The 10,593-nt window shown below is 40.6% G+C and overlaps 1 protein-coding gene across 3 annotated transcripts in view; it reads left to right on the top strand.

The window, feature by feature from the left end:
- The first annotated feature begins 9,637 nt into the window (after window positions 1-9,637).
- insyn1 (inhibitory synaptic factor 1) overlaps window positions 9,638-10,593 on the top strand; it is a 128,962-nt gene continuing 128,006 nt past the window's right edge. The window contains exon 1 of one of the 3 annotated variants that reach the window (XM_061746253.1): window positions 9,638-10,275. The gene's annotated coding sequence lies outside the window, so the exon portion shown is untranslated. Of the gene's footprint in view, window positions 10,276-10,345; window positions 10,547-10,593 lie in introns of those variants that run through there. The other 2 variants (XM_061746269.1, XM_061746260.1) reach the window with 2 other exon arrangements.

Genomic DNA, 10,593 nt, shown 5'->3' with positions numbered 1-10,593 from the left:
ATAGGTACATCTAGCTACCATCCGTTGGAGCTTGTTAACGAGCCAGTCAAACCCACCCATCCTTGTGGAGAGAGTTTCTGGGCAGGCTTAACATGATGACGACGGACCGGTAACGTAATCTGGATGTAATTTGTGTAGATGCTTGCAGCTGATTATTAACCGGTGTTTGAATCGGTGTTTGAAAAAGTAAATGTATGCTGTTTTGCCTCCAGGCCGCAGCAAAAGTTTCAATTACTCTTCTACTCAAGACACTCTCCTGTTGACTCGTTTCCGCCGCTCTGAATAAGTCACCTTGTTCGTTGCTCTGATTGAGCGTAGTGCTAAGCAGCTGCTTGCAAAGCGCCAACCATCTTACTTCCGCATTGACGCTCATGCGGAACTAAGTTCCGTTGGAGTTCCTTGATAGAGGAGTAAATATCCATTGAATTCCAATTTAAACTGTCAGACTTTAGAGCAGACAAACATATTTACAGCCTGGTTCAAAACGCTGTTTTGGTCTCAATCGTTTGATTCTGCACCCATGACAATTCTGAGGGGGGTGAACTTTATTGAACCACGCCAGGAGTGTTTATATCAAGCAAGACTTTTCTTTCTAATATGATTAATTGGCAGTTGGCTCAGCCCATTGCTGGCTGTTATCACTTCCTCATCTGTAATTGTCATGCCACTGTGCTTCGTCAGGCTTGTTTGTATTAACCCAGCATTGGCTAAACGCAACGATCATTTTTGATTTTGCCATCAAGTCGTCATGTTATAGAAATGTCTTCTGGCACTTGCAGATATTTCAGTGGGGTTCGGGTGAGGGAGCTGGGGAACAAAGCTAACTTTGATTGGCATGCAAATCAAAGTGTTCCTGTTCCTGTCAGCTTGCTGAGCAACCGGGCTGCACCCCGTACAAAAAAGAACGGGCTTCAAAACCGGTCTTTAGTAACCACTGGGTCACATGACCAAATGCTTCATCCATTGTTATCAGAGGTGTCAAAAGTATTCACATTCATTACTCAGGTAGAAGTATAGATACTAGATTTTAAAAATACTCCTGTAGAAGTTGAAGTATCATCTCAAGTTTTTTACTCGAGTAAAAGTATAAAGGTACTGGTTTGAAAACTACTTAAAGTATAAAAGTAAAAGTAATGTAAGGGGGAAAACAGCCATTAAGGACAAAAGCCATTGAAAATGAATGCATCTTAGTATAATGCAAATATATTAAAGAACCATATATGTGTACTATTGAGCATTAACATGTGTTTCAGAGAGCAGAAGATATGATGACTAGTTGACTATAAGTATTGTAATGGTGCAAAAACATACTTCAGAGGCATGTTATCATTTATCCTAACCTTTATTGGAATGTACATCCAAGTTTAGTTGCAGGAATCTGAGGGAAACGGATGTAAGAACAAAACTGGACAAGAACATCTGAAACAACCACAACCTAATTCACTCTATCCGGATGGAGCAATTTAACTGGATAGTTTTTTTTTAAAGGCCGAAATGAAATAGAGTAACAAGGCTGTTTTTAAAATGTAAGGAGTAAAAAGTACAGATAATTGTGTGAAAATGTAAGGAGTAAAAGTATAAAGTCGTCTGAAAAATAATTACTCCAGTGAAGTATAGATAACCAAAATTTCTACTTAAGTAAGGTAACGAAGTATTTGTACTTTGTTACTTGACACCTCTGATTGTTATATACAGTCTATGGTGGATCTGGGGAGCTAATGTATCATTTTCAGATCCTAGATATATCCAGATGTGGGTCTGATCTGCCAGGCTAATCCTCTTCTTTTATGCCCCCCCAAAGATTTGAGCGTGCATTAAGGAAGAAACAAGTACAGATTTCTAATGGGAGGAGTGTGGTCCAATACCCATCTGTGAGAACAAAGGAGGGAACTGGGGGGGGCTGTCCCCGCATCTCAAACCCACAACATTAGTTCAGGTGTAGTTTTCTGTACAAAAATCATCCATCACAAAACATGAGGGCAGCTGGTGTTTAGAAAACCTTCTTTTAAGGGGATGCTTGCTTAATCAGTATTCATGCATGCACTCTGCATAGTGGTCTGAGCAACTTAACATTTTTCTTTTGTACAGCTTGCACAAATAACAGATGGCTGGTAATTGTGGGGAAGACGTTTTCTTTGATTTTTGTACATTCTGTTGATTTGTATATTTTCTAAATACAGCACAAAGTGCCGTCACTAGACTTGAAGAGGAAACAAAAATTATCATTTCAGAGCGATAATTCTGTCTCAATGGAAACGAAACACAAAAAACATTTTCACACAAACAAGAAATGTTTCATATCTGTTCAGTTTTAAGATATTGCCCTGATAGCATGATGTATTATTGTTGTAGAGTATGCTTTATACGATTTTTTTATATCGAATTATACTGTTATTTCTCTAAACACTACCTAAATGTAAAAAGAAAAGAAAGAAAGAAAAGAGTTGCAGGCAAAAATCCATCTCCTTTCAGTCACAATGACATCATAGATTATGAAAGCCCAAGCTGATGCACGGTAAGTTGACAAGGGACACTTTTAGCACAAAGCATCTGCTCTTCATTGTGAGACCACATGGATCATTACACATGTATGCAGGAGAGAGGGAGGCTTACACATAGTTCTTTTTTTCTCCTTCACAATACAATAAATACAATGAGACTTGTTATTCATTTTCATATTCTTTTTTTATTTTTTATTGTCTGGTTAAGTAAATGAGTTGAGCCAAAGAGAAGTTGCTCTGACTCTGACTACAACAATACTGGCCTTTAACGTGAAACATAAGACTTAGGGCTGGGCGATATGGACCAAAAGTCATATCTCAATATTTTCTAGCTGAATGGCGATACTCGATATATATCGATATTTTTTCTGTGCCATGATTGGGGTTTCCCCCAAAGCATTATAGCATAGCATCTCTGTTAGCTTCATTTTTTCTGAGGCAAACCCTTAGAAAAACAGTCAGTTTTAATACAAAGCCTCGTGCCAAATGTCACACAGGTTCCTTTGTTAACAGAGGTCTGCACAATATCAAAATGTATAAAACAAATGAAATAAAAATAAACTGCCTGCATATATAGAATAAAAATGCTTCTTGAATAAAATAAAACAAATATCCCTTTCCTGCATAACAATTAAATTAAAATACACTGTGCAATTAATACAATGTAGACAGTAACAGGCAGACTTTTCCACTGAGGTTGACAGTTGTGCAAATAACAAAACATTTGTGCAAATCTCAAATAAAACATTCAAGTCAATTTGTCGCAAAATAAGCTATATCAAAATCATTAAAAAAAAAAAAAATTCTCGATATAAACGATATTGTCTCGTACCATATCGCGTTTGAAAATATATTGATATATATTAAAATCTCGATATATCGCCCACCCCTAATAAGACTGCTGAAGAGAGCAGGGGGTGTGGTATGTTCAGAAAGAAATTTACTGCAGTTTGCTATTGTGTGTCTTAAAAAAATGTTACAATTGCATGAAGTAGTATGTACCTTAAACCAGCTTCCAAGAGTTCACTCATTAGCATGACAGAAAATACTGCTTAGTTTTACAACAATATTTCAATATGAAACCTCAATATTACAGTCATGGAATCACCATTTATACATAACCCTAATCTAAATGAGTTTATATTCAGAGTAATCACTGAATTTGGCTATGTGGGATATTCCAATCTCAGGCATATGTAAACATGTTTTTACTTCATCACACTCATAAGTTATTGGCAGTAGTTTGAACTCATAACAAGGCGATTGCAGCTGTAAGGACATGCCCGTGCAAACAGTCCTGTTACACACTTTCTGTACATTCACAAAGCTAAAATGACTTTAGTTTGTCTCCAGGCACTTAAAGGTATAGGTATCAGTAATGTTGGAGAGCTAGCAAGATTTGAAAGTGGCACCTCCTCTAAGCCCCGCCCCCTCCTCCCCCTCCCACCAGCGCTCCGTCCAAAGCCACGCCCCCAAAAACTTTGCGCACATTTGCAGGAGTCGAGTTTTCCAGGACATTTTGGACAGCACATTTTCAACAAAACTACCCCATGTCTCATTCACCTGTAAGCGAGGACGGTTTTAGGGGGGGGCAGGGGTGGGCTGTGCCCACCCAAACGTGCGTCCTGCCCACCCAATCAAAGTTATGGGGATCCTTTATTTTTTTACATTTTCATTTTTTTATAAATATAAAAGAATATCACAGAATATCTGTAGCGTTTCTGATTGGGTGGGCTCTGCTCATCATTTTTAGACGCAACAATGAACGCATACCACAAAAGTTGTGTCTCGGCGGAGGGACCTGACGTCCCAGGAAAATGAGCACAACAGAAAGTTCAGAACAACACACACTGAAGGCTGATTTATGGTTCCGCGTTACACCAACGCAGAATGATGCGCGTCGCCGTGTACCCTACGGCATAGGCTACGGCGTACCCTACGGCGTTGCCGTGGCAACAGAGCCTGCACAGCACCGCCACCCGCACCGGCGCTCTCCGCCCTCACCGGGATGGAGACCCCCAGTAGCGGACAACCTGCGCCGCAGAATCACACTTTGGCTTTCTTTTTTTAGCCTTTTTAGCAGGGCGAGTAACGCTGGAGGTGGTATTTTTGGCTGCGTTTTCTCGTTTTCTGCACCATTCTTGAGCAAACGTGACTCGAGTGTGTGAAGTTTTCCGGCAAGATTTTCGACGTGACGAGTGCGCGCATGGGACAGAGGGGGGCATGGGTGGGACTTAAAATGAAGGCATCTGATTGGTTCTTCCCCCCCTGCCAATCCTCTGGTCCTCTGACCAATCCGTTTCACTCGGTGCGCAAAAAACAGATTGGTCAGAGATTTTACAGGATTAGAGCTGTCAGAGAGGTCGGATTTTTTTCTTTCCTTTTTCTGAACACATTTTTCACTGGCTACTCTCAGGATGGAAGGACCATTTCACCCAGTATAACAATACATGTTTTTGAATACGATTACAGACTATACCTTTAAGAGGAATAATATTTTTGAGTCTTGTCAAAAGCTAGAATGCAAATTGCATTTAATATACAGTAGGTTGATTGCTTCAAGTGTTAACATCAATTACCATTCTGCTGCAAGCTCATATTCCGTTCTCGTTCAAAACTATACCTTGATTCACATTATTTTGGTGCCTTTACAAATTTACAACTCTGAACACTTTCTACTAGACATCAGTTTGTTTGTTTTTATTTGAGAATATTCACTTAAGGTCAAACAAATTTGTTGCTGGAATTTTGGATGAGCACAACGATTGCAATCTCAAAAGCAGGAGTAATATGGGATTAAGTGATTGATAGGGTTGTGATTTGTAATTTATAAATATGAACAGAACACCCTGCAGAACATCAGCAAATCATGTAAACCCCACAACCAGAATATTGTCTGATTAGAGTTAGGTCAATAGTCGGAACATTGCTGTGCAAGTAAATGTAGCAACTATAAATTACCCAGAGTGGCGTGAAGACCATGAGATTCCCCAGAAAGCAAGCCTGCATCACCGTGCAGCTGCATGCACTGTCCGCATTTTCACCACTGGTGAATAAATGAGATGAGAAGTCGCTCACCTAAGCCTCTTTTCAGTGTGCAAGAGCACCTAACCAATTCAGAGTCTCACGGTTTGATACAACATTTACTGCTCTACTCTGGTCACTGGTCTAGATAGTATTTGTATATTGGAAATTTCTTGTAATGTTTTCTTTGAACAGTGTATTAGTTTTCTTTTTGTAATTTTTATACTTTTTTTTTTTAGTGATGTCATGACCGAAATAAACTAAACTAAAATAAAAAAAATACTAAAAAAAAACTGCTCTACTCTGCATGTTGCACAAGTCCTCAAAAGCACACGCACGGACAAACACCAGGTGAGTAAAAATGTCAGAAGGTCAGAAGAAAGATAAAAGGAGAGACTGGTGTCATTGTGAGACAGACCAGAGTGAAGCTCTCGGCCCCACAGTGTTCATCTGATAAATTTAGGACACAACTGGAAATCACAAACAAGCTATAATGTCTGTGTTTGGCCATGCATATTTTATTTGCCAGATGCGCCTTGCAGTTCCTTTGCTTCATAAAATGATGACTTGCAGTGATTAAAAATGGGGAAATACATCTTTGTGAAAGTTTGTTTCAATATTGAAAATCATTTGACAGTATAATCTTCTAACAAAATGTTTTTAGAAACCAACCGATCAGAAAAGTCGGCCTCTTTATGTATTCACACGCTATCTTTAGGTGCCATTTTTAGTACACGTAGAAGCCATGTGTCACGGAACATCAGTTTAACACCAACACATGCAACTGCCCACCATTTCAATCAGAGCAGAGGAAAAGCAGCACAGCACAACTGCGCAACAGTGCCACGTGATGGTCAGGAGAGAAAAAGCATAGCAGATTAAGGTAAAATGAGGCTTCACACTCTCTCTCTTTCTCTCTCTCTTTTATTTTTAAGTGCAATACATTAAGACACATCTCACAGCAAAGATGTTAAGCATTACACATTTTTTGTTCATCACCGAGGAATTCAAATGTTTAAAAGTGCAAAGTATAGTACCAGGTAGGGATGGGCGGTATGGACTAAAACATTTATCACGATAATTTCTGGCATTTATCCCGATAACGATGAAAAAAATACCAATACAAAAACGTCATCAACAGGAATCTTTCTTTCTTTCTTTCTTTCTTTCTTTCTTTCTTTCTTTCTTTCTTTCTTTCTTTCTTTCTTTCTTTCTTTCTTTCTTTCTTTCTTTCTTTCTTTCTTTCTTTCTTTCTTTCTTTCTTTCTGGCTCATATCTTTCTTTCTTTCTTTCTGGCTCATATCTTTCTTTCTTTCTTTCTGGCTCATATCTTTCTTTCTTTCTTTCTGGCTCATATCTTTCTTTCTTTCATTTTGGCTCATATCTTTCTTTCTTTCAGGCTTCCTTCCTTCCTTCCTTCCTTCCTTCCTTCCTTCCTTCCTTCCTTCCTTCCTTCCTTCCTTCCTTCCTTCCTTCCTTCCTTCCTGCGCCTTTTGCGCGTGGATTTAACGCAGAACCATAAATCAGCTTTACACAAAAACGTCATCAACGGGAATTTATCGTTTTTACCGCGAGATGACAAATTCTTACCGTGGGGAATTTTTTTGACGGTATATCGTGAACGGTAAAATATCACCCATTCCTAGTACCAGGTCAGAATAGCATTATACCAATTAGCTTCAATAAACCGGACTGCTGCACTGGAAGCGAGCTGCTGCTGTACAGGTTTGAAAAAGACAAATACATGTTACACACATGGTAAAACTCTGGGTCTGACACGAGTTGCAATGATTCCCAGTGTATAATTGAGGCACGGATCCAGGAACCCACTGCTGTTGCATCCCCACTGCTGGCAGACGCAGGCATGAAGAATCTTGGTCAACTGAATTGGTTTCGAGGCACACACGAGCAAACGTTATTGTGAGGGCCTTGTGGGGGGTATGAGAGTGCTTTTGGAGCAGCAAGGGGGAACCAATTAGGGACAGATCAGAGAAAAGAGTGATGGATTTCTGGAGGAAAGTCACTGTAGTAAACTACAAAAACAAGACACGTCTGGAAATCTCATCAAAGAAAATGGAACTTTACAGATGTCTCATCTATAAGAGAAATTATTTCAGTGAAATGAGAAGACGGTTAGTTTTTATGGTTATGTCTTACCGGTAAACAGAGCCACTAAAAGACATTTGCTTAGCTTAGCACAAAGATTGGAAAGTGGAGAAAATGGATAGCCGAGCTCTATCCAAAGTACCTTAAGTTTTCAGTCTCTGCCGGAAACTTCAATTTAATGAAAAGATTACAGGATGGCAAACGGGTTAAGAAAATCAAACAGGGCCATATTTTATTTTTCTCTAAATATATACAGTATAGTGGAGGCTCTGCAAGTTAAACAAATAACTTATAGCACATCAGTTAGTGAGCTTCAGTATAGTCTTTTCATTTTCCTTATGTGTATGATATGTTTTCTGCAAGTGTATCTTCCTTTTGCATGTGTTATATATAGTTAGTTATATATTACATAATTATAGGATGAAAATACTATGCACCTGTACCAATAGTTGTAAAATCTTTGTAGGATAAATCCCAAAGGAAAACAATAATAACAGACATGTCTTTGTGTCAAGTAAGGTTTGATATGTTTAATTATTCTGGAAGAAAGAGAAAATGTTCAAATGCAATATTTCCCGAGCTTTATTCATGCGATACCACATTATTGACATAGTTCACCCCTGACAGGATTAACCAAATTGATGATTATGTGTTTGTAGTTGGCGTGTGTTTAACTCTCCAAAGAAACCTTTATGTAATGAAGACGGTCCGATAAATCCCGAGAACAAGGTCAGAATGACCTGAGCATTGAACATATGTACTTTACGAGGGGAGATAATCCAATTCACCTGCAATTAAGGCATCCCTGCCACTGGGATGGTGAAGTGCAAATGGACCTTTCTGCAGTGAGGTCAATCATTTCCTGTATATGGTCTCATTTTGAGGAGCGCTTAATTTAAAATGAAATAAAAATCCAAACATGAAAAGTTTTTTTACAACATGGAAAAAAAAAAAAAAAAAACCCTGCAAACTGTTGGTGTATTCTGAGGACGCATCCTCCCATATGTGCAAGAGAGACAGTATGGTGAAGCTATGAAAAAAACAAGCTCAAGGACACCTGTTCTCGGAGTTAACAGTTTGTGAGAAACATCTTGTCTCTGCAACACTGAACAAACCATATGTAAAAGGTGTAAATGCAGGAAAAGCCAGGCCTTTGACTCCACAGGGAGAGAAAAATCCATTTAAAACAGAAAGACATTTAGTTTAATGGAGGCATAAGATGAAACAATGTTACTGTATTCTCATAAAGGTGTCATACTGTATATAGTTGAAACCATTTCTTTATATTTTGTAAAATCTGATCTACTCTTGGAAAACATGTAGAAGATAATTTATTGTACCGCAAAATATTCCCCCAATTAGCCAATACAGCATCGTCTTTTGATTCTAGTGGCCGAAACCACCGAGACACCGCAACAAATGTGTCTGCATTAAAAACATATCTAACCTTAATCCACCTCTCATTTCTCTTTAGGGTTTATGCAAAGGAATGCACGGAGCCTGGAGCTGTTTACAACCGTTACAGCATCGCTCAAGGTGTTCACTTTGGAAAAGTAATTTCATATCAGCGTGCTTCAGGTTGGGTTTGCAGATGGAGATGCTTCCTAGTTCATTTTACAAAAATCCCATCGAATTGGAGTGGAAAAAGTCAAGACTGCTCCTCCACTGCCTCTACTTCTGTCAGCGAGATGAGGTCATCAAACAACAACCTGCTTTGTATAATAATGATGTAAGAGCCGGGGACCTGTGGACACTCAGTCCTGAGAGACTGCTTTGGCGGGCAGCAGAGGAAGACTTCAACTTGATTTAAGAGAGAGATAACACCCTCAACAGACCAGTGACAAAGGGTAGATAGGCAGAGCGAGAGGAGATAGCGAGGGAGTGTCGACAGCAGCAGAGAGAGGGGAAGGAGAGGAGCGAGAGCAGAGGAGAGGAGAGGAGGTGCCGTCGTGAAAAGAACTGTTCCTTTAAAGCGGCAGGCCCCTCCTCCGCACAGCCCGAGCGGAGGAGCCGAGTGGTGCTGGCAGGAGCCCGAGCTCCACGATAAACTCTGGCATCAGCTTCCCTTCATCCGGCAGTCAGCGAGGACACAGTGAGGGCGCAGGGGCAAGAGACAGGGACAGAGAAAGACTGACAGAAAGGCGGGGGTAGAGAGAGAGAGGGAGAGAGAGACAGGGAGTGAGAAAGAGGGGACAGATAGAGAAGAAAATAAAAAAAGACCTTTAGAAAAAGAGGGAGAGGCTGTCATAATAATAATCACACAGCTCGTTTTTTTTTTCCCCCGGCAGCAGCAGCTCAGCCATGCTCTCTGATGTCTCCAGATGCGGGCGAAAGTCTGCCCAGGATGACGGCTGCCTGCCGTGTTTGTCGGCAGCACAGTTTGTCTGAGTGACGGCAGTGGCTGCATCACAATCTGAAAGCAGGAGTTCTCCTCAGCGAGCGCTCTGACTCTTAGTCATCTTCAGCCTCCTTTCTCCCTTCTCAGAGGGTTATTAGGGCCATTCATCTAACCCATCTCACGCTTCCTGCTTCCTTCTCCTCCTCCACAGCTTCATCCTCCACTTCTTCTTCTTCTCCCGTGATGAGCCACAACCTCAGAGTGAAATAACCCTGCTGATAGAAGCTTCTCCCTCTTGTCAAGACAGTAAGTAGTGGAGGGGAAGGGTGGGGGGGGGGGTTATGTGTGCATGCATGTGTGTGTAGGTGTGTGTGTGTGTCAGTGGAAACTGTGTAAGTGAGACAGCGAGAGGAAGAGAGAACAGCAAGACGGGTGACAAGGGAAGACGTTAGTGTGTGCGACAGAGGGACCTCCAAAGAGCCGGCAGATTTTGTGTAGCTTGAATGATTGAACCGTGCACTGGACAGTGAGATCTGAGCATAGCAACAGCATAGTGATGCACGGGGAAGGTGAGTAGGTGTGTATCCCCGGCGAACGTGTGTGTGCGCACTTTTTTGCAGGTGA

The sequence above is a fragment of the Cololabis saira genome, chromosome 2, assembly GCF_033807715.1.
Source record: "Cololabis saira isolate AMF1-May2022 chromosome 2, fColSai1.1, whole genome shotgun sequence".
NCBI classification, from domain to species: Eukaryota; Metazoa; Chordata; class Actinopteri; order Beloniformes; family Belonidae; genus Cololabis; species Cololabis saira.
This window is presented reverse-complemented; position numbering and strand designations above follow the sequence as displayed.